A 23,691-nucleotide genomic window follows, 5' to 3' on the forward strand; every position below is an offset into this window, starting at 1 on the left:
TATAATGGAAATAGCTCATCAAATAAGATTGAAATGACCGTCTGGAAGCATCCATCATCAATGGTTCCAAAGTTAAGACGCCAGTCATTTGAACCTCTCAGCAGTATATCAGAGTTTCCCCCAGAGGCTGCCTTAATGTAGGCACCACTGTTATTTGCATGGAGCTGACAGCTCACTTGATGTTGAGCAGAATGGTCAAAGATAAAGGAGGGACTCAGTTGGGATGGTTCACTGGTACGATAGAACAAACAGGCTGTTAGCATGGAATGAGCTGAAAATGTGTTGCTGGAAAAGCGCAGCGGGTCAGGCAGCATCCAAGGAGCAGGAGAATCGACGTTTTGGGCATGAGCCCTTCTTCAGGAAGGGCTCCTGTTAGCATGGAATGTCGCTTTAAAGTTGTGAAGGCAGCACCCTGTTTTAGAGTCATACAGTCATAAAGATGATCAGCACAGAAACAGACCCTTTGGTCCAACTCACCCATGCCAACCAATTATCTCAAATTAATGTAGTTCCATTTGCCAGCACTTGGCCCATACCCTTGTAAACTGTTCCTATTCATAACCTATCCAGATGCCTTTTCATTGTTGTTATTATACCAACCTCCACCATTTCCTCATTCCATACACGCACCACCCTCTGTGTGAAAAGGTTGCCCCTTATCTTTTTTGTCTTTACTCTCTCACCCTAAACCTATGCCCTCTAGTTCTGGACTCACCTACACCAGGGAAAAGACCTTGTCTATTTACCCTATCCATGCCCCTCATGAGTTTGTAAACCTCTATAAGGTAACCCCTCAGCGTCCAATGCTCCAGGGAAAACAGCCCAGCCTATTCAGCCTTTCCCTATGGAACAAACCCTCCAACCCTGGCAATATCCAAGTAAATCTTTTCTAAACCCTTGCAAGTTTCACAGCATCCTTCCTGTAGGAGGGAAACCAGAATTGCACACAATATCCCAAAAGTGGCCTAACCAATGTCCTGTACAGCTGCAACATGACCTCCCAACTCCTATACTCAATGGTCTTGATCAATAAAAGAAAGCATACCAAATACCTTCTTCACTATCCTATCTATCTGTGACTCCACTTACAAGGAACTCTGAATGTGCTTTCCAAGCTCTCTTTGTTCAGCAAAACTCCCCAGGGCATTACCATTAAGTGTATAAGTCCTGCCTGATTTGCCTTTCCAAAATGCAGCACCTCACATTTACCTAGGTTAAACTCTGTCTGCCACTCCTCAGCCCTTTGGCCCATCTAATTAAGATTCCATTGCACTCTGAGGTAACCTTCTTTGCTATTCGCTACACCTCCAATTTTGGTGTCATCTGCAAACTTAGTAACCATACCTCCTATGTTCACATCCAAAGCATTTATATAAATGACGAAAAGCAGTGGACCCAGCTTTGATCCTTGTGGCATACCATTGGTCACAGGCCACCAGTCTGAAAAGCAATCCTACACCACCACCCTCTGTCTTCTACCTTCAAGCCTGTTGTGCATCTAAATGGCTAGTTCTCCCTGTATTCCACATGATCTAACCTTACTAATCAGCCTACCATGAGGAACCTTGTCGAACGCCTTACTGAAGTCCATATAGGACACGTCCACTGCTCTGCCCTCATCAATCCTCTTCATTGCTTCTTCAAAAAACTTAGTCAAGTTAGTTAGACATATTTTCCCATGCACCAAACCATGTTGACTATCCCTAATCATTCCTTGGCTTTTCAAATATATGTAAATCCTGTCCCTCAGGATTCCGTCCAATAACTTGCCCACCACTGATGTCAGGCTCACCGGTCTATAGTTCCCTGGCTTTTCCTTACCATCTTTCCTAAATAGTGGGACCACGTTAACCAACGTCCAGTCTTTCAGCACCTCACCTATGACTATCGATGATACAAGTATCTCAGCAAGGTGCCCAGCAATCACTTCCCTAGCTTCCCACAGAAGGGAGAAGTTACACCTGATCAGGTCCTGGGGATTTATTCACCTTTATGCATTTTAAGACATCCAGCACTACCTCCTCTCTAATATGGATATTCTCTGTTTGAAGAAATTAGTCAGAAATCCTCAAACCCCAGTCAAGCTGAACTTCAATAAATCTTTGGCTTCACAATTGAGCAGACCATCAGCCTATTGGAGGGTAAATCACCATAAGTTACCTTTATTTCTGCTATTTATTAAGAAATCTCACAGGCAATCAAGTACTGAATCAATGACTTAAACTTTATTGCATGTAGCAACCAAAATAAAATACCTCACGTAAGCATGTTAAGCCTGACAACTGAACTTGGCTATTACCTGATTAATGGTGGAGCTTCACCATGATCTCACCAATAGTGGTCTGTCTCTGGAAGTATCCAGGGTTTGATTCCTATGCAAAGTTGTTCTCCAGCATTCTGCTAAAGAAGAGTTCTGATCTTCAATTCTTATACAAATTTTTGTGCTTCAAATCTCTGAGGTGATAAATTAATGATTTCTTAAAATTCTTTCATTCAAATTATTGATTATTCTCTTGGAGTCCTTGAGATTGCAGCTTGCTTCCCTACCAGAAGTAATTTCTTTGTTCCTTGTTACATTTGGCCTTCCTGTGACTAACTCCTTAAATTCTTCTGCAGTGCAGTACTTGTCCTTTGTGGCAATAAAGCATCCAGTTTATCAAGCAGGTGTCAAAGCAGTTTTGTTCATGTGATCGTGACTCCCCGTTTCAAGACATGGCTGATTGCTTTCATCTATATATTACAGCAAATGTTCATTCTTTAACAGCTTATTCCAGACAGAATTAGTGCTGCTTCTTTTCATCTATCTTTCATTGATTCCTTCAATACATGAACAGTTATTAAAGTTCTGAAGTCTATAATATCACAGTCCTTCTTCTTTGTTCATTATTTTTAATATGGTGAACAAACACAATTAATTAGCCATTTTCTATCAAATTGGTTCATTTGCAAGCTGAGTTGCTACACCATGCACTATTTAAAAATGCACCATTTTATTGTGCTGTACAGATATATGCAAACCAATAATCAATAAATGAATTATAGAATATTGATCCATAAATAAATCACACGTGTAATAAGCATGCACAAAGAAATAAACAAGCACAAAACAAAACAGAATAAGAAACATGCATCATGCTTCACCCATTGCAGCTTTAAGATTATCATTTGGAAAATGTAGGGGGGATGGATTCTCAGGAGAACAGCCAAGTTTCTGGTACTAAGACTAGCTCTAATGCAACGAGGGTTGCGTCGGGTTCCAAGAGATCAATTCTGTTAGGGGATTGTCTAATCCGAGGTATAGACATACGTTTCTGTGGCCAGCAGCGAAAAATCAGAATGGTGTGTTGCTTCTCGGGTGCCAGGATCAAGGATGTCTCAGAGAAGGTGTAGAATGTTCTCAAGGGGGAGAGGGGTCAGCAAGAGGTCATTGTCCACATTGGAACCAGCGACATAGGAAGGGAAAAGGTTGAGAGTCTGAAGGGAGACTACAGAGAGTTAGGCAGGAATTTAAAAAGGAAGTCCTCAAGAGTAGTAACATCTGTATTACTCCTGGTGCTACTATGCTAGTGAGGGCAGGAATAGGAGGATACAGCAGAATAATGCATGGCTGAGGAGCTGGTGTATGGAAGAAGGATTCACATTTTTGGATCATTGGAATCTCTTTCAGGGTAGAAGTGACCTGTATAAGAAGGACGGATTGCAACTAAATTGGAAGGGGACTAATATACTGGCAGGGAGATTTGCTGTAGCTGCTTGGGAGGATTTAAACTAGTAAGGTGGGGGTGTGGGACCCAGGGAGATAGTGAGGAAAGGGGTCAATCTGAGACTGATACAGATAGGAACAGAAGCGAGTCAAACAATCAGGGCAGGCAGGGACAAGGTAGGACTAATAAATTAAACTACATTTATTTCAATGCAAGGGGCTTAACAGGGAAGGCAGATGAACTCAGGGCATGGTTAGGAACATGGGACTGGGATATCATAGCAATTACAGAAACATGGCTCAGGGATGGGCAGGACTGGCAGCTTAATGTTCCAGGATAGAAATGCTACAGGAAGGATAGAAAGGGAGGCAGGAGAGAAGGGGGAGTGGTGTTTTTTTGATATGGGATAGTATTATAGCTGTACTGAGGGAGGATATTCCCGGAAATAGATCCAGGGTAGTTATTTGGGTGGAACTGAGAAATAAGAAAGGGATGATCACCTTATTGGAATTGTATTATAAACCACCTTATAGTCAGAGGGAAATTGAGAAACAAATTTGTAAGGAGATCTCAGCTATCTGTAAGAGTAATAGGGTGATTACGGTAGGGGATTTTAACTTTCCAAACATAGACTGGGACTGCCATAGCATTAAGGATTTAGATGGAGAGGAATTTGTTAAGTGTGTACACGAAAATGTTCTGATTCAGTATGTGGATGTACCTACTAGAGAAGGTGCAAAACTTGACCTACTCTTGGGAAATAAGGCAGGGCAGATGACTGAGGTGTCAGTGGGAGAGCACTTTGGGGCCAGTGGCCATAATCCTATTAGATTTAAAATAGTGATGGAAAAGGATAGACCAGATCTATAAGTTGAATTGGAGAAAGGCTAATTTTGACAGTATTAGGGAAGAACTTTCAAAAGCTGATTGGGGGCAGATGTTCGCAGGTAAAGGTATGGCTGGAAAATGGGAAGCCTTCAGAAATGAGATAAAGAGAATCCAGAGAAAGTATATTCCTGTCAGGGTGAAAGGAAAGGCTGGTAGGTATAGGGAATGCTGGATGACTAAAGAAATTGAAGGTTTGGTTAAGAAAAAGAAGGAAGCATATGTAAGGTATAGACAGGATAGATTGAGTGAATAGCATAAAGAGCATAAAGGCAGTAGGAGTATATTTAAGAGGGAAATCAGGAGAGCAAAAAGGGGACGTGAGATAGCTTTGGCAAATAGAATTAAGGAGAATCTAAAGGGTTTTTACAAATACATAAAGGACAAAAGGGTAAGCAGGGAGAGAATAGGACCCCTCAAAGATCAGCAAGATGGCCTTCATGTGGAGCCGCAGAAAATGGTGGAGATACTAAACTAGTATTTTGCATTAGTATTTACTGTGGAAAAGGATATTCAGGATATAGACTTTAGCGAAATAAATGGTGACACCTTACAAAATGTCCAAATTACAGAGGAGGAAGTGCTGGATGTCTTGAAACACATAAAGGTGGATAAATCCCCAGGCCCTGATCAGGTGTATCCTAGAACTCTGTGGGAAGCTAGAGAAGTGATTGCTGGGCCTTTTGCTGAGATATTTGTATCATCAATAGTCACAGGTGAGGTGCCGGAAGACTGGAGGTTGGCTAACGTGGTGCCACTGTTTAAGAAGGGTGGTAAAGACAAGCCAGGGAACTACAGACCAGTGAGCCCGACGTCGGTGGTGGGCAAGTTGTTGGAGGGAATCCTGAGGGACAGGATGTACATGTATTTGGAAAGGCAAAGACTGATTAGGGATAGTCAACATGGCTTTGTGTGTGGGAAATCATGTCTCACAAACTTGATTGAGTTTTTTGAGGAAGTAACAAAGAGGATTGATGAGGGCAGAGCGATAGATGTGATCTATATGGATTTCAGTAAGGTTTCGACGAGATTCTCCATGGGAGATTGATTAGCAAGGTTTGAGCTCATGGAATACAGGGAGAACTAGCCATTTGGATACAGAACTGGCTTAAAGGTCGAAGACAGAGGGTGGTGGTGGAGGGTAGTTTTTCAGACTGGAAGCCTGTGACCAGTGGAGTGCCACATGGGTCGGTGCTGGGCCCTCTACTTTTTGTCATTTACATAAATGACTTGGATGCGAGCATAAGATGTACAGTTAGTAAGTTTGCAGATGATACCAAAATTGGAGGTGTAGTGGACAGCGAAGAGGGTTACCTCATTACAACAGGATCTTGACCAGATGGGCCAATGGGCTGAGAAGTGGCAAATGGAGTTTAATTCAGATAAATGCAAGGTGCTGCATTTTGGGAAAGCAAATCTTAGCAGGATGTATACACTTAATGGTAAGGTCCTAGAGAGTGTTGCTGAACAAAGAGGCCTTGGAGTGCAGATTCTTAGCTCCTTGAAAGTGGAGTCGCGGGTAGATAGGATAGCGAAGAAGGCATTTGGTATGCTTTCCTTTATTGGTCAGAGTATTGAGTACAGAAGTTGGGAGGTCATGTTGCAGCTGTACAGGACATTGGTTAGGCCACTGTTGGAATATTGCTTACAATTCTGGTCTCCTTCCTATTGGAAGGATGTTATGAAACTTGAAAGGGCTCAGAAAAGACATACAAAGATGTTGCCAGGGTTGGAGGATTTGGGCTATAGGGAGAGGCTGAACAGGCTGGGGCTATTTTCCCTGGAGCGTTGGAGGCTGAGGGGTGACCTTATAGAGGTTTACAAAATTATGAGATGCATGGATAAGGTAAATAGACAAGGTCTTTTCCCTGGGGTTGAGGAGTCCAGACCTACAGGGCATAGGTTTAAGGTGAAAGGGGAAAGATATAAAAGAGACCTAAGGGGCAACCTTTTCACACAGAGGGTGGTACGTATACAGAATGAGCTGCCTGAGGAAGTAGAGGAGGTTGATACAATTGCAACATTTAAGAGGCATTTGGATGGGTATATGAATAGGAGGGGTTTGGAGGGATATGGGCCGGGTGCTGGCAGGTGGGACTAGATTGGGTTGGGATATCTGGTCGGCATGGACAGGATGGACCGAAGGGTCTGTTTCCATACTGTACATCTTTATGACTCTATATCTTAATAGAAATCTAAAATCTACAATAAGATGTGAAATACCCTCCTATGTCTCGTGTGTACGTTACTTCCTCCATTCCAGATATCATCTCACCAAGACTGTCCTTAACACGTTTAATATCAGTTTTGAATCTTTCTGCATTTGTCAAAATTCCTGTTATTTCATCCAAATGTTCCCTTTATAGAGCAATATGATCCTCATATATTTGCTCTTAAGACATAACCATTTCTCTAGCTAAATCAGTCACATCAAAGGTCAAAGATTTTCTCTTCTTGATGTTAACCAATTCCACTGTTTTTTTTTGTGCATGGGTATTTGAGGATAAATGCAAAATGTCACGTCAGTGATGCGATATTACAGGTTATGATAATGATACTCTTTTAAAGATATTGTTATGCAGTATTCTCCTTTGCATGCATTTCCCATTCTGACTATGTTGCCTTGAATGGTACTTGAAATTTCAAGAGTATCATTAAATGTTTCATTACTGCTGGACTTAAAACTGCATGTGGCTTGTCCAATTGTGTAAATGGGATCGGGACAAACAATAGTTTTATCAGTCTTTCGGCATTCCATAGTTGCTGCCCTTACTAGTCTTCCCTTCCTTTTCCATCACATATGGTAGAACCTCCTTAACTAGCATACAGATAGTGTTTTGGATCACTCCAATATTTTGTACTCTAGTACCATTTAATGGTTTGTCATCGTTAGATATAACAGGGTATGCCTAACACAAGACCTATTCCGTTCCCTCACATACATGAATTATTAGTCCATACATCTTCTCAGCTCACAGATAGAGATTTTACTTTAAGTTCCTGTCTCATTAGCTAATTTCCTTAATTTAGTGTCGTCAGCCCATGTGGGAACTTCTCCCTTTTTAATTTGATTTGTATTTTCTCTGTACTGATCCAATATCCTAATTGCTGTATATACTACACAAAGTTATATTTCTTTGATGTTGATCACTCTCTCCTGCTTCCTTTATTAATTTGTTAAATGCACCAACGTGGGAGTTTATGATGTTAATGATGAGGTATGGTGTTGTTAATGGTGTCCCTTGCCTGACATTCATTGCACCTAGCATAACTTTAACTTGAGAAGTTAATTGATTTAATTGACCACTTAGAACACTGATGTCTATGCCATTAACTGCAGAAGCGCCTGCACTATAAATGCCTGTAGCAGTCCCGATTCTGTGCTTCCTGTTTCCCCTTCAATTGTATGTCCCTTTTTATTAAACATCCTCTTGGCTAATTCCTTATAAATGCTAGGAAAAGGATTTTGGATGCTATGCTGGTAACTGAATACCTGAGACATTCAGAATAACTGGTACTAATTCATAATGACCATTTTCATATAACATTTTACCTGCACTTTGCATGTCTATCCCTCCTCTGGGTCCTCCTTTTCTTACAGAACGCACGACAGAATGTTCAGTCACTTCTGATGTAAGTATGAGTGTGATTTGAAATTCTGTGCATATCATCAGCATAAATAGACTTGCCTTCCCTGTTGCATGGAGAATTAATGCATGAAGTTGTGGGCAGAGGGATCTCCCAACACAGTCAGTCTGTATATATCAGTGTTTGGTTTTGGACACGCACCATGTTCATTTCTACTGAATATTGGATCCCGATTGCTGACTCCGTACTTCACTTGGAAAAGTTAAGCCAGCAATATAGTTCCAATAATCAACTTCAGTTTGAATTTTGTTCTACCAAAATTTGTATTCATCAGGACTGTTGCCTGTGAAATGATGTATACAGACACTTTGATCAATTTATTAATCTAAAACCACTTTTACCCAGGTGCTGTTACTTTATCAGACAAATAAAAGATTGCAGTTCAAATTCAGTTTTATTCCTCTTTACTCTCTCTCTCGGGTACATCACAAGGATATGGGAATCAATTGGGTTTCACTAAGTTTCAGTTCTAGACCCTCTAAGTCTAAAGTCTATTAGAAAAGCATATCCAGGAGATAGATCTTAGCCCTTCTCATGGCTGACTCTAATGTCTACCCACACCCTTAACCTAGCTTCACATTCTGCTATTTGTTTGTCTCATTCTTCAAAACTTTGGTTTATAACTCAATTTTGAATTCTCATTTATGTTGTTGAATACTCATTAAATCGTTATCTTTTCTTTGGGTTTGTACCAGGTATAGGTGGATGCAGGGAACCTTTATCTGAGTATGACAGAGGGACAGAGAGGACTATAATTGTATTATCTAACCTGAACTGAATAATGTGCAGCTTCGTCCTCAACCAATCCCCAATCAGGATCACTCCTTCTGTCTCCCTTTTTTTTGTCTGTGTCCTAAAGCACAGAGAAACCCTCTTTGCCTGGAAAGCTGTAACTTCAAGGTTTAAGGTGAGAGGGACCTAAGGGGCAACTTTTACAAGCAGATGGTAGTGTGCATATGGAATGAGCTGCCAGCAGAAGTGGTGGAGGCTGGTGTAATTACAACATTAAAAAGACACCTGGATGGTAACATGAATAGGAAGAGTTTAGAGAGACTTCGGCCAAATGCTGGCAAATGGGGCTAAATTTATCTAGGATATCTTGTTGGCATGGACAAGTTGGACCGAAGGGTCTGCTTCCTTGCAGTACATGTCTATGACTTTGAGACTCTAAATATTTTCAAGACTGAGATAGACAGACAGATTTTAAATCAGTAAGGGCGTCAAGAGTTTAAGGAACAGGCAGTAGAGTGAATTTGGGGATTATCAGATCAGCTCATTGAATAACGGAGCATACTTGATAGGCTGAATGGCCAACATTTTATGGCCCCTATTGTCTTACCAAGTTTCAGATGTTAACACTTATCCTTCACTCATAGAATCATGCAGTACAGAAAAGGCTCCTCAAATCTGCAACAATAAAAATCTTGTTTAAATCTACACTTATTACACTTTCTACTACTTGAGCCATAGCTTTGAATGTCATGATATTTCGAGTGCTCATCCAAGTACTTCTTTTAAAACTTGTGAGGTTGCCCACCTCAACTATCTTCATAGACAGTGCATGCCAGATTCTCACCACCCTTCAGGTGAAAATCTTTTTCTCAAATTCCCTCTAAACATCCTGCCTTTCACCTTAAAATTATGCCCCATCGATAATTCAACGAAGGATCATGGGGCATAATAATTTTATAACCCTCAGGTCCCCTTCTATCTTCTCTGCTTCAAACAAAACAATCTGAATTTATCTAGCCTCTCTTCATAGCTAAGATGATCCATTCTAAGCAACATCTTGATGAATCTCCTCTGCACCCTCTCGAGTGGAATCACATCCTTCACATACTGAGGTGACCAGAACTGCACACACTACTCCAGCTGTGGTCTAACCAAAATGCACTTCCCTGCTTTTATTACTATGCCTCAACTGATAAAGGTAAGTGTCCCCTATTCCTTCTTAACTATCCTATTAATCTACCCTGCCATCTTCAAGGATTTGTGGACATTACTCCAAGATCCCTCCATTCTTCTGAGCTTCCTAATGTCCTGCCAATCATTGAGTACTCCCTTGCTACTAGACACTGGCCTCCAGTCACACAAATAGCCTTCTACTACTACCCTTTGAATCCTGCCACTGTGCCAACTTTGGATCCAACTTGCCAAGTTAAGCTTGATCCCATGTGCTTTTACCTTCTTTATCAGTTGCCCAACTGGAACCTTGTTGAAGGCCTTACTGAAATCCATATAAACTACATCAACTGCACTACCTTCAGCTACACATGTAGTTACCTCCTCAAAAAATCAACCAGATTTGTTAGGCATGACCTCCCTCTGAAAAATCCATGTTTACTATCTCTGATGAAACCTTTCTTTTCCAACTGGAGAGTCATTTTTTTCTGAATTTTCTCCAATATTTTCCCTACCACTGATCTTATATTCACTATTCTGTAATTTCCTGGTTTATCTTCATCACTCTTCTTGTAAGTGTAACCACTTTAGTTGTTCTGCAGTCCTCTGGCACCTCCCCTGTGGCAAGACAGCACTTAAAAATTTGGGTCAAAACCCCCATAATTTCCTCCCTTATCTCCCACAGCAGCCTGGGATACAACTCACCCGGATCTGGAGATTTCAAGTCCACTAAAATCTCCGGTACCTCCTCATTCACTGGGTAAATCTGCTAAAGAACCTCATAGTCCCTCATCCTATATTCCCCTTTTCCAGAGTGAAGACAGATGTGAAGTATTGACTTCACACCTTAACATTGTCCTCCACTCCATGCACAGATTGTTCCGTTGCTCCCTAATGGGCCCTACTCCTTCCCTTTCCCCTTGATATACTTACGGAATATCTTTGGATCCTCCTTAATCTTGCCAGCCGGGGTTTTCAATGCCTCCTTTTTGCTCTCCTAACTGCTAACTTCGGATCCCCACCACACTTTCTGTACTCCAGTAAGGTCTGTGTTGATATGCTCCCTTCATACCTCGTAACAGCCTCCCTTTTCCTTTTTATTCATTCCTGAATATTCCTCAATGTCCAGGGTTTCCAGGGCATGTTGCTCCTATATTTCACCCTAAATGGAGCATAATGGACCTGTGCTCTTATCAATTCTTGTTTGAACACCTCTCACTGTTCGCTATAGATTTACCCAGATGTCACTGCTCCCAATCTACTTTGGCCAGATCCGGCCCAATTTCAATAAAATATGTCTCTCCCAATTCAAAAACCCTTTTTGCAGACCATGTTTTTCCTTATCCATAACAAACTTAAAACATATGGCAGTGTGGTTGCTCTCAGTAAAATGCCGTCCCATTGCTACCTTGAATAATTTCTGGCATCTTTCCTCAGCATTAGATGCAGCACTGCACCATGTCTTGTTGGACCTTCTTCATGTTGATGTACAAAAGCTCTCCTATAAACGTTACAAGATATCTACCCTCTCCAAACCCTTTACACATGGACTATCCCAATTAATGTTGGAGAAGTTGAAATCCCGTAATATAATTACCTATTATTGTTTGTACTTACCTCAGTGAATTGTCCGCATACCTGTAACACTACTGCCCCCGGAGGCTTTGGGGACCTCGAATACGCAGCCAGGTCTCTGACTGCCCCCTTTTCATTCCTAATTTCTATCCACAAATCCTCATTTGAAGAATCTTCCAAGATGTCTTCCCTCTTTATGGCAGTAACTAATTCCTTAATAATAAGACACCACCTCCTCTGCTGTCTTTATTCTACAGGTGATTGTATTGCTGACCAGTTCTTGACAGACTGACCATCCAACAGACACAAATAAAGTGAATGAGACTATTTATTCACATATTAACATAGACTGCAATGCAACATTTGAAAACCTGTGCCAGCCTTACACATCTACATGCTCTTTTGTTTATACTTTTGGTCACTTCATCATAATGCAACCCCAACAGCTGCCAGTGAGGTGGATACAGGATGGTGAATGATGCGCCTTATTGCTGAGATGACATTGGCGACTGACCTCTGGTGTTGTGAGGCCTGGCAGGTCCTGAAAAATAAAAGGCACAGGCACAGATACATTTTCCTTTCTGTCACTGAGGGAAACTGGCTGAGGGACTGAGGAGCGACTGTTCACTCTTGAAATTCCCTGAGTGGAGCCCCCATAAGAGAGAGCTTCTGCTCTTCCTCCATTTCCATGAGTAATAGCACCTGCCTGTCGATCTGAAAAGGAAGGATAGTGGGAGGGAATTCTAGATATCTTGCTCCCTCTCTGGCATAGTTGTTGATGAATATAGCCCAAGACACGAAAGATGGCACCTAAGTTCAGACACAATTCCGGCAGCCACTGATTGATCCACTGGATCTGGATCACCATGACAGCCACTGGCTTCTCCATGGAGGGAGCCAACAACTGATCTACTTGCGACATTACATAACTCATGGCTTCCTGCGTTGTTGGTGCATACTTACATAAAGCCTCTGCCAGATCCGTCAAATATTCCCCCAAATTTCCAGGAGGTTCAGTGTAACAGAGGCCTGTCACTGACCAGCAGCTCAGTGTAGGTATGGCCTCCAACAGTCCTGTGAGTATCAGGGGCCTCAGCTCTCATATCCACCATCAGCTGCTCCTGTATGCCTGAGATACACTCACCAGATTATGACCTCAACTGTAAGCACAAATACATACCTGCTGAGGTGAATCTATCTGCAGTGTTGGATGTTGCAGGAAAAAGATACAATAGGACCCCTCTCTGACACGTTGACATCTCCTCCCTGAAGTGGACCAAGGGATCCAGGACAATGGAGTGGGCTGTACCTCCAGAATGTGAGAACCTACATTTCAGAACCGAAAGAATAATGTTCATGCCATTGATAATTGCTTTTCCAATCTTGTCTTCTTTCTGTTCACTGATCAGCACCAAGCTTGAGGACTCCTCACTGTCTTCTCTCTGCACTGCAGCTTCATACTGTTCTCCAATCAGTTCTACTGTCTCCTTATGTGTAGCTGTGAGTGGTCTACTGTCAGACTATCCTTCATACTGCTTCAGATATTCTCTGGTATTATGCACCATTTTTTCCAGGAAACATAATAGGAGAACGAACCTGATCGCAGTAGGCACCCAATCTCATTATCAGCATTCATTCCCTTGACAGATGTTCGGTCTTTTATGATAATCCATCTCCACGACTATTCACATGTACTTGAATAATAAGTGTAAGCCTGAAAGTATGGGCCCAAAAATATCTCTGGCTCAAGTATCTGTTCCTGCTCCATTCAGATATATCCAGACCTCCACATCACTGCTCGCTACCCTCATAAGAGCCATATTAATGTAACTCTACCATTGTACTTCCCCCGGCAGTGTTGAGTAAGTCATTGATGCTCTTCATGCACTTAACCACAGTGGACCTCTGGACCTCACTGTGCTGCAATCACTATCCAGGCTTTCTTGGTCAGGCAGTTGGTTTCCTTATACTGTTCGTAGGCAGTCTGGTGGAGAAATTGCAGGGAGGTACTACTGAATTATGGAACCACATATTGCCTGGATTGACCCACGTGCTGCCTGACTCGAGAAATGAAGATGAAGGTCCTGAGGTTTTGTCTGTGGAGGTGAAAGTGTTAACTCTGGAGTTCCGTGGCAGGCTCTGCAAAATAAATGCTGCTGTCTTCTAGGTACTAGAGGCCAGTTAAATATTGTGCTTGGACCTCTGACCCCATCACCTGGACCAAAAACCAGTAAAGATCAATTATACTTGCAAATAAATATACTGGTCGTACTAGTCCATCTCAAGGTATCCAAATTAGTTAGACCAATGCGTTTCATTTGCAAGCTTTACTAGGTTTTTAAACTCAAGCTGACATTTTTTGACTAGCATCCACCCACTGCCACCATGCAATTAGCCTGGTCAAGTGCTTCCACCATCTTCAGTTCTTCAGTGCCTGACTGACTGCGATATACTACAGTCAATCAACCATTGTCATTATGAGCTGATTTCATCCACTTCCAGGTCTGCCATCATGATCGGTGACAAGGTGACTAAATTCTGCCTATTCATTTGAGAGAATACAAGCTATTATTAATAGTAATTATAAATGTAAATTATTTATCTTCTAGAAATGTAGAGTAACTTGGAAAAATAATGTAAAGATCTAATAACTGACATTTTCAAGAATATTGACACAATGTTCACTAAGATGATGGATTTGTCTATCAATGAACATGTGCTAAATTCAGAAAGGTAGGAGCAGAAAATTCAGGTGGAAACTTTTCATCTGAAAAGCCAATAGAGTTGTGAAGTAAATTGTTGAAGAAGATGGTATACATGATTGAAGAGGCAATTAATTGCACCACTGGAGAGAGAAGGAGTTCAGGCTGTGGTGAAAAGGCAGGTTGGGAGGTTGATTGATAGCAAAGACTGGGTTTGACAGCTGTATGCCCTTTTCCTGTTCCAAAAAAATTCTTACACTTCTTTCTTATGTTCAGGGCATTGTTTTTCATTCCATACTAACAAGGCAATTAACCTTGTGCTTTAGGAAAGTATAAGTAGATTTTGACTCTAGAGCTGTCAAGTTTTATGGAGAAAATAAAATGTTATTACAGTAACTTTTATCTATTTACATATATATAAAATGCTATTGATTGCCATCTCTGTTTCTCTCAATTCACAATATTATTGCCTCATCCATAATGCCATAGCTCTGGAATCCTCACACTGCTACTAACTGTTGTATTTTCAAATAGCACTGCTGTCAGTCCACGGTATTCTGATTAGTTCACTGCCACCAATTCTGCTAGATCTATGCTGCATCTAGACCTGCAGCCTTAAGGCTACATGCGGCCTTCTAAGCCATTGTGTGTGGCCTTTTGAATGCATCCAAATTTTGCAGAACAAATCTTTTATTTTTTGTTGATATGTTTTTTTCGTCCTTTGTTATTTTTATTTTAATCTTAAAATGAATGTATTTAAAATACCAGAGAGTAAGAGACAATTCAATGAAATAATCCTTGCAGACTGACCGCCACAATTAAAAAATGTGAATTTTGAAAAATATATAATTGAAGTTTCTTGGATGCGGCCTTATTAGATTACAACTAACATAATGCGGCCTTCCAACATAAAAGGTTCCCCACCTCTGGTCTAGACCATGTCTAATTCTGAGTTGAGAATGATAGGCCACTGATGATTCTAAATAGAAAAGGCACCTGTCTTACAAAACACAATTGTTTATTGCATAATAGCAATAGGTACAGTTTACATTACATTACTGGACATAATGACTAAGGATTCTCAGGACTGGACAGAAGTTATTTGGTGGTTATTTATCTCAAATGGTCGGCGATGCAAAGTGACCCTAACGGTGCAGGTTCAATTCCCAGACAAATTGAGGTTACCGTGAAGGTCTCCTCTTTCAAACTTTCCCCTTACCTGAGGAGTGGTGACCCGCAGATTAAGCCAGCATCGGTTATCTCCCTCTTTTTCTAATGAAAGAGCAGCCCAATGATACTTTGACATTATCGTGACTTTACATGAAATATCTGCTGTGGTTGGGTTTTCATGCAGAACACAACTGTCTGCACCCAAAGACGTGCGACATCATCAGATTGTGTAGACCTCAATGTAACTTAGAATCATTGCCTTCTACAATACTTCCCCGCAAGCCTTTTCCCTACAGTTAACCATTACACATTCGTGTGCATTACAATCCGACACTCACCACTACTCCATCTTCCCCGAAGTCTCTGACTTCATAAATACAGATGACCTAGGTCTTTCACAATTTCCCAGAATGTACCCTCTTCAGCCTTAGAATAATGATCTTCAGTTTGAGGACTGTTGACCTTGCTTTCAACATGTGGGTTATTTCCCTGCTGAAGGATCATTTAATGGTGCATGGAAATCATGGGGTTTCCATGATTTGTGGATATAGGCCTATATCCACAACTTGTTTAACTTTAGTCCAGACATCAATATTTGTATGATTCTGTTTAATCATAATCAATGCTGACGTCAACATCTGTTTCTTGGCCAGGGTGAAGGAGATATAATGCACCATTGTCTAGGTATTACTCTGTGTGTCAGTCACTCAATCTTATATTCAAAGAGCCATAGCCAACGTTCCTCTTGTCTCAGGGGCTGACGGACCCACAACTTCACAATCTGGTAGCTGCTCCCAATCATCTCCTCATGAACCATACTCAGTGGCTTCTCTCTTTAATCTTCCCAGTCAACATCATTGTTATTGTCTTTGAGTCACAGTCTTGGCGCTTGTATTTTACTCACTTTATTTTGCCTCTTTTCAGTCTGTCCTTTTTACACATTTACTAAGTCTTTAGTAGCTACTAATTACTATAAGCGTACCTGTTCCGCATTTGTCTTTCTATCCCACTATGCCATTTGGACATCAGGCACGGCCTTGAGGACCCATCTAATACTTATCATTTCCCTAATCAGATTTTCATGTTCATCTGTTACAAAATTTTGGGTTCTCTCCAGTCTCCAGTCTAGGTCCCTCCCACGAGTGATCAATTTTTTAACTATATAGTTTTGAACTTGTTGGAGGATATCAGCCAAGCCTCCACTAAAATAGGTGAGAGAGTAAATTGCAATGAAGAAACTAAAAATTTACAAATGTATATGGACAGGTTAGGTGAATGGGCCAAAATCTGACAGCTAATGTTTAACATAGATGTATGTAAGGTTATCCATTTTGGTCGTAAGAATATAAAGACAGTTTATAATCTAAAGGGAGTGTAAGTTCAGAATGCTTCGATGCAAATGGATCTTGGTGTCCTTGTACATGAGTCACATTCAGGTACAGCGGGTAATTGAATATTAAAGTAGAGAATTGTTGCAATTATACAACACACCGGAGAACTGCTTAAAGTTTTGGTCGCCTTACTTGAAAGATTGCAATAACTGCATTTGAGGCAGTTCAGGGAAGATTCACTAGATTAAATCCAGGCTTGAAAGGCTTGTCTTATGAGGAGAAATTGAGCAGTTTAGGCCAAAGTTCATTTGGTTTTAGAAGAATGAAAGGAAATCTAACTGAGGTATGCTAAAGGAAATTGACAAAGTAGACATAAAATGTGTGATAATGTCCATTTTGGTCATAGGAATAAAAAGGTAACTTACAATCTAAACAGGAGAGAAGGATCTAGGTGCCCCTGTACATGAGATGATTAAGAATGGATTGAAAGGTAATGGGGAGCGGGCAGGAAAGTGGGGTAGACGCTAAGTTGAGATCATCCATGATCATATTAAATTGTGGAGCAGCCTTGAGGGGCTGAATTGCCTACTGCTGCTCCTAGTCCTATGTTCTTGGATAATAGTGGCCAATGGATAATTTGTGCCCTTGACTCTACCTTGGGCACTTCTAACTGTGCAATTCCCACTTGCTGACATTCAGCTGACCTTTAGGGCCTCTACAAACTGTATTACACAATGGCTAAGGGAGTGGTAAAATAAATATACCGTCTGATCTGGTGCTTCTAACCAGTTCCTCAGTTGCATTGTGGTTGACACGACTTGCAGTGCCAACTGTTGTGCCAATATAAATCAACTGTAAGGAGAATCAAGCAGTAGGACATTGATCAATACAATGTCTACAGCGAGAACACTGTCAGATTATTCCAAAGCATTTTGAAAATTTGAAAATTCAACAGATCTCAAGCACATTTATGTCATTCTTGTAATATTACTTCATGGACCATAATCATATCGTGGATCACGTGCTCTTATTATGTTCTTATCCAACTTGCTACATTCCTGGTCTTTCTTCAGCACAGTACAGGCAAATGGTAGCATATTATTTGTTACGATCTTAATTTTGTTGAATTTGGTTGAGATTTGACTTGCTGGTCTCCATTTCTTCATGAAATATTCCTTTCATGTCATTGTAGGTAGTCTCACTGTATTCTTCCTTCAATTTTAGTTCTGAATCTAAGATGCCCAAAGAAATCTTCAACAGGTTGCACCTCAACCACTTAGAGTCATAGAATCATAGAGATGTACAGCACAGAAACAGATCTTTGGTCGAACTTGTCCATGCCGACCAAATATCCCCACCCAATCTAGTCCCACCTGCCAGCACCCGGCCCATATCTCTCCACCCCTTTCCTATTCATGTACCCATCCAGATGCCTTTTAAATGTTAACAATTGTACGAGCCTCCACAGCTTCCTCGGGCAACTCATTCCATACACACACCACCTTCTGCGTGAAACAGTTGCCCCTAAGGTCTCTTTTATATCTTTTCCCTCTCACCTTAAACCTATGCCATCTAGTTCTGGACTCCCCCACCCCAGAGAAAAGACCTTGTCTATTTATCCTATCCATGCCCCTCATGATTTTATAAACCTATAAACTCACCCCTCAGCTCCAGGCAAAACAGCCCTAGCCTATTCACCCTCTCCCTACAGCTCAAATCCTCCAACCCTGGCAACATACTTGTAAGTTTTTTCTGAACCTTTCAAGTTTCACAACATCTTTCCGATAGGAAGGAGACCAGAATTGCATGCAATATTCCAATAGTGGCCTAACCAATAAAGGAAAGCATACCAAATACCTTCTTCACTAACCTATCTACCTGCGACTCCACTTTCAAGGCCTCTTTGTTCAGCAACACTCCCTCGGACCTTACCATTAAGTGTAAAAGTCCTGCTAAAATTTGCTTTCCCAAAATGTAGACCCTCACATTTATCTAAATTAAACTCCACCTGACACTTGACCATCTGATCAAGATCCTGTTGTAATCTGAGGTAACCTTCTTTGCTGTCCACTACACCTCCAATTTTGGTGTCATCTGCAAATTTACTAACTATACCTCTTATGTTCACATCCAAATCATTTATATAAATGATGAAAAGTAGTGGACCGAGCACTGATCCTTGTGGCACTCCACTGGTTACAGGCCTCCAGTCTGAAAAACAACCCTCCAACACCACCATCTGATTTCTACCTTTGAGCCATTTCTATACAAATGGCTAGTACTCCCTGATTTCCATGAGATCTAACCTTGCTAACCAGTGTTCCGTGGGGAACCTTGTCGAACGCCTTACTGAAGTCCATATAGATAATCTACCGCTCTACCCTCATCAATTCTCTTTGTTACTTCTTCAAAAACTCAATCAAGTTTGTGAGACATGATTTCCCAAACACAAAGCCATATTGACTATCCCGAATCAGTCCTTGCCTTTCCAAATACATGTACATCCTGTCCCTCAGGATTCCTTCCAACAACTTGCCCACCACCAACATCAGGCTCAGTGGTCTATCGTTCCCTGGTTTGTCCTTACCACCTTTCTTAAACAGTGGCACCACGTTAGCCAACCTCCAGTCTTCCGGCACCTCCCCTGTGACTATCGATGATACAAATATCTCAGCAAGAGGCGCAGCAATCACTTCCCTAACATCCCACAGAGTTCTAGGATACACCTGATCAGGTCCTGGGGATTTATCCACTTTTATGCATTTCGAGACATCCAGCACTTCCCCCTCTGTAATCTGGATAGCTTTCAAGATGTCATCATCTATTTCCCTACATTCTATATCTTCCATATCCTTCTCCAAAGTAAGTGCTGATGCAAAGTACTTATTTAGTGTCTCCCCCATTTTCTGTGGCTCCACACAAAGGCCACCTTGCTGATCTTTGAGGGGCCCTATTCTCTCCCTAGTTACCCTTTTGTCCTTAATGCATTTGTAAAAACCCTTTGGATTCTCCTTAATTCTACTTGCCAAAGCTATCTCATGTCCCCTTTTTGCCCTCCTGATTTCCCTCTTATACTCCTACTGCCTTTATACTCTTCTAAGGATTCACTCGATCTCTGCTGTCTATACCTGACATATGCTTCCTTCTTTTTCTTAACCAAACCCTCAATTTCTTTAGTCATCTAGCATTCCATATACCTTTTCTTTCACCCTGACAGGAATATACACTCTGGACTCACATTATCTCATTTATGAAGGCTTCCAATTTTCCAGTCGTCCCTTTATCTGTGAACATCTGGCCCCAATCAGCTTTTGAAAGTTCTTCCCTAATACCATCAAAATTGGCCTTTCTCCAATTTAGAAATTCAACTTTTAGATCTGGTCTGTCCTTTTCCATCACTATTTTAAAACTAATAGAATTATGGTAGCTGACCCCAAAGTACTCCCCCACTGACACCTCAGTCACCTGCCCTGCCTTATTTCCCAAGAGTAGGTCAAGTTTTGCCACTTCTCTTTTAGGTGCATCCACAAACTGAATCAGAAAATTTTCTTGTACACACTTAACAAGTTCCTCTCCATTTAAACCCTTAACACCTACATTGCCAGTCTATGTTTGGGAAGTTAAAATCCCCTACCATAACCACCCTGTTATAGAACATAGAACAATACAACACAGAACAGGCCCTTCAGCCCTCGATGTTGCACCGACCTGTGAAGTATTCTCAGCCCGTCCCCCTACACTATCCCAAAATCATTCATGTGCTTATCTAAGGATTGTTTAAATCTCCCTAATGTGGCTGAGTTGACTACATTAGCAGGTAGGGCATTCCACGCCCTTACCACTCTCTGCATAAAGAACCTGCCTCTGACATCTGTCTTAAATCTATCACCCCTCAATTTGTAGTTATGCCCCCTCATACACACTGATGTCATCATCCTAGGAAAAAGACTTTCACTGTCTACCCTATCTAATCCTCTGATCATCTTGTATGTCTCTATCAAATCCTCTCTTCGCCTTCTTCTTGCCAATGAGAACAGGTTCAAGTCTCTCAGCCTTTCCTCATAAGACTTTCCCTCCAGACTAGGCAACACCCTGGTAAATCTCCTCTGCACCTTTTCCAATGCTTCCACATCCTTCCCAAAATATGGGGACCAGAACTGTACACAATATTCCAAGTGTGGCCGTGCCAACATTTTGTATAGTTGCAGCATGATATTGCGGCTCCAGAACTCAATCCCTCTACGAATGAAACCTAACACACCGTATGTCTTCTTAACAGTATTATCCACCTGAGTGGCAACTTTCAGGGATCTATGTACATGGACTCCAAGATCCCTCTGCACATCCACACTACCAAGAATCTTTCCATTGACCAAGTACTCTGCCTTCCTGGTATTCTTCCCAAAGTGCATCACTTCACATTTAGCTGCATTGAACTCCATTTGCCACCTCTCAGTCCAATTCTGCAGTTTAACCAAGTCCCCCTACAACCTGTAACATTCTTTCACACTGTCCACTACTCCACCGACTTTAGTGTCATCTGCAAATTTATTAATCCATCCACCTATGCCTGCGTCTAAGTCATTTATATAAATGACAAACAGCTGTGGTCCCAAACAGATCCTTGTGGCACACCACTAGTAACCGGACTCCAGGTTGAATATTTTCCATCAACCACCACTCGCTGCCTTCATTCAGAAAGCCAGTTTCTAATCCAAACTGCTAAATCACCCTCAATTCCATCCCTACCATGTGGAACCTTATCAAAGGCTTTACTGAAGTCCATGTATACCACATCAACTGCCCTACCCTCATCTACATGCTTGGTCACCTTCTTAAACAATTTCATTAGGTTTGTGAGACACGAACTGCCCTTGACAAAACCATATTGACTATCTGAAATCAAATTGTTGCTTGCGAGCTGATTATAAATCTTATATCTTATAATCCTTTCCAAAATCTTTCCTACATCAGAAGTAAGGCTCCCTTACCTGGGTCATCTCTACTGCCCTTCTTGAACAAGGGCACCACATTTGCAATCCTCCAGTCCTCTGGCACTAAACCTGTAGACAATGATGACTCAAGTATTAAAGCCAAAGGCTCTGCTATCTCCTCTCTAACTTCCCAGAGAATCCTCTGATAAATCCCATCCGGCCAAGGGGACTTGTCTACTTTCGTTCCTTCTAGAATTGATAATACCTGTTCGTAACTAACCTCGATCCTTTCTAGTCTAATATCTCGTACCTCATTCTTCTCCTCAACAATATTCTCCTTTTCCTGAGTGAAAACCAATGAAAAATGTTCATTTAGCACCGCTCCGATCTCCACAGGTCCACACTCAACTTCCCACTTCGGTCTTTGATTGGCCCTATTCCTACCCTAATCATTCTTTTGTTACTCACAAACCTATAGAAAGCTTTAGGGTTCTCCTTTATTCTATTTGCTAAAGACTGCTCGTGTCCTCTCTTTGCTCTTCCTAACTCTCTCTTTAAATCTGTAACTCTTCATTGCCTCATCTGAACCATCTTACCTCATCAACACATAAGCCTCCTTCTTCTTCGTAATAAGAGATGCAATTTCTGTTGTAAACCACGGTTCCCTTATCGTATCACTTCCTCCCTGCCTGACAGGGACATACCTATCAAAGACATGAAATATCTGTTCCTTAAACCAGCTCGACTTTTCCATTGCCTGCATCCCCTGCATTTTGCTACTCCATTCTACGCTTCCTAATTCTTGCCTAATCGCATTATAATTGCCCTTGCCCCATCGATAACTCTTGACCTGTGGCATGTACCTATCCCTTTCCATCGTTAAACTAAACGTAACTGAATTATGGTCACTCTCTCCAAAGTGCTCACCTACAACTAAATCAAACATCTGGCCTGGTTCATTACCAAGTACCAGAGCCAGTGTGGCCTCCCCTCTTGTCGGCCCTTCGACATACTGTGTCAGGAAACCATCCTGTACATATTGGACAAAACCTGATCCATCCGACGCACTAGAGTTATAGCATTTCCAGTCATTATTGGGGAAGTTAAAGTCCCCCATAATGACCACCCTGTTCCTTTCACTCCTACCCAGAATAATTTTGCTAATCCTCTCTTCCACCTCCCTGGAACTCTGCGGAGGCCTATAAAAAACTCCAAGCATTGTGACCTCTCCTCTCTTACAGATCTGCTCCTATCTCTCTCTCCTATCTTACAGATAACTGAGATCTCCTTACAAATTTATTTCTCAATTTCCCTCTGACTATTCAGGGGTCTAGAATACCATCCCAATCAGGTGATCATTCCTTTTTTATTTCTCAGTTCCACCAAAATAACTTCCCTAGATGTATTTCCGGAATATCCTCCCTCAGTACAGCTGTAATCCTATCCCTTATCAAAAATGCCATTCCCCCTCTTATCTTGCCTCCCTTTCTATCCTTCCTGTAGCATTTGTTTCATGGAACATTAATCTGCCAGTGCTGTCCATCCCTGAGCCATGTTGCCGTAATTGCTATGATATCCCAGTCCCATGTTCCTAACCATGCCCTGAGATTGTGTGCTTTCCCTGTTAGGCCCCTTGCATTGAAATAAATGCAGTTTAATTTATCAGTCCTACCTTGTTCTCTGCTCTGTCTATACCTGTTTGACTCACTTCTGCTCTCAACTGTATCAGTCTCAGATTGATCTCTTTCCTCACTATCTCCCTCGGTTTTCCCCTCCATTACAACACCTTACTAGTTTAAATCCTCCCAAGCTGCTCTAGCAAATCCCCCTGCCAGTATAT

At 41.5% G+C, this 23,691-nt stretch overlaps 1 protein-coding gene across 3 annotated transcripts in view; it reads left to right on the forward strand.

The window, feature by feature from the left end:
• The window catches only part of LOC140477125 (putative Polycomb group protein ASXL3), a 308,321-nt gene that overhangs the window by 166,233 nt on the left and 118,397 nt on the right, over positions 1–23,691 (forward strand). The window lies entirely within an intron of this gene.

Source organism: Chiloscyllium punctatum, chromosome 5, assembly GCF_047496795.1.
Source record: "Chiloscyllium punctatum isolate Juve2018m chromosome 5, sChiPun1.3, whole genome shotgun sequence".
NCBI classification, from domain to species: domain Eukaryota; kingdom Metazoa; phylum Chordata; class Chondrichthyes; order Orectolobiformes; family Hemiscylliidae; genus Chiloscyllium; species Chiloscyllium punctatum.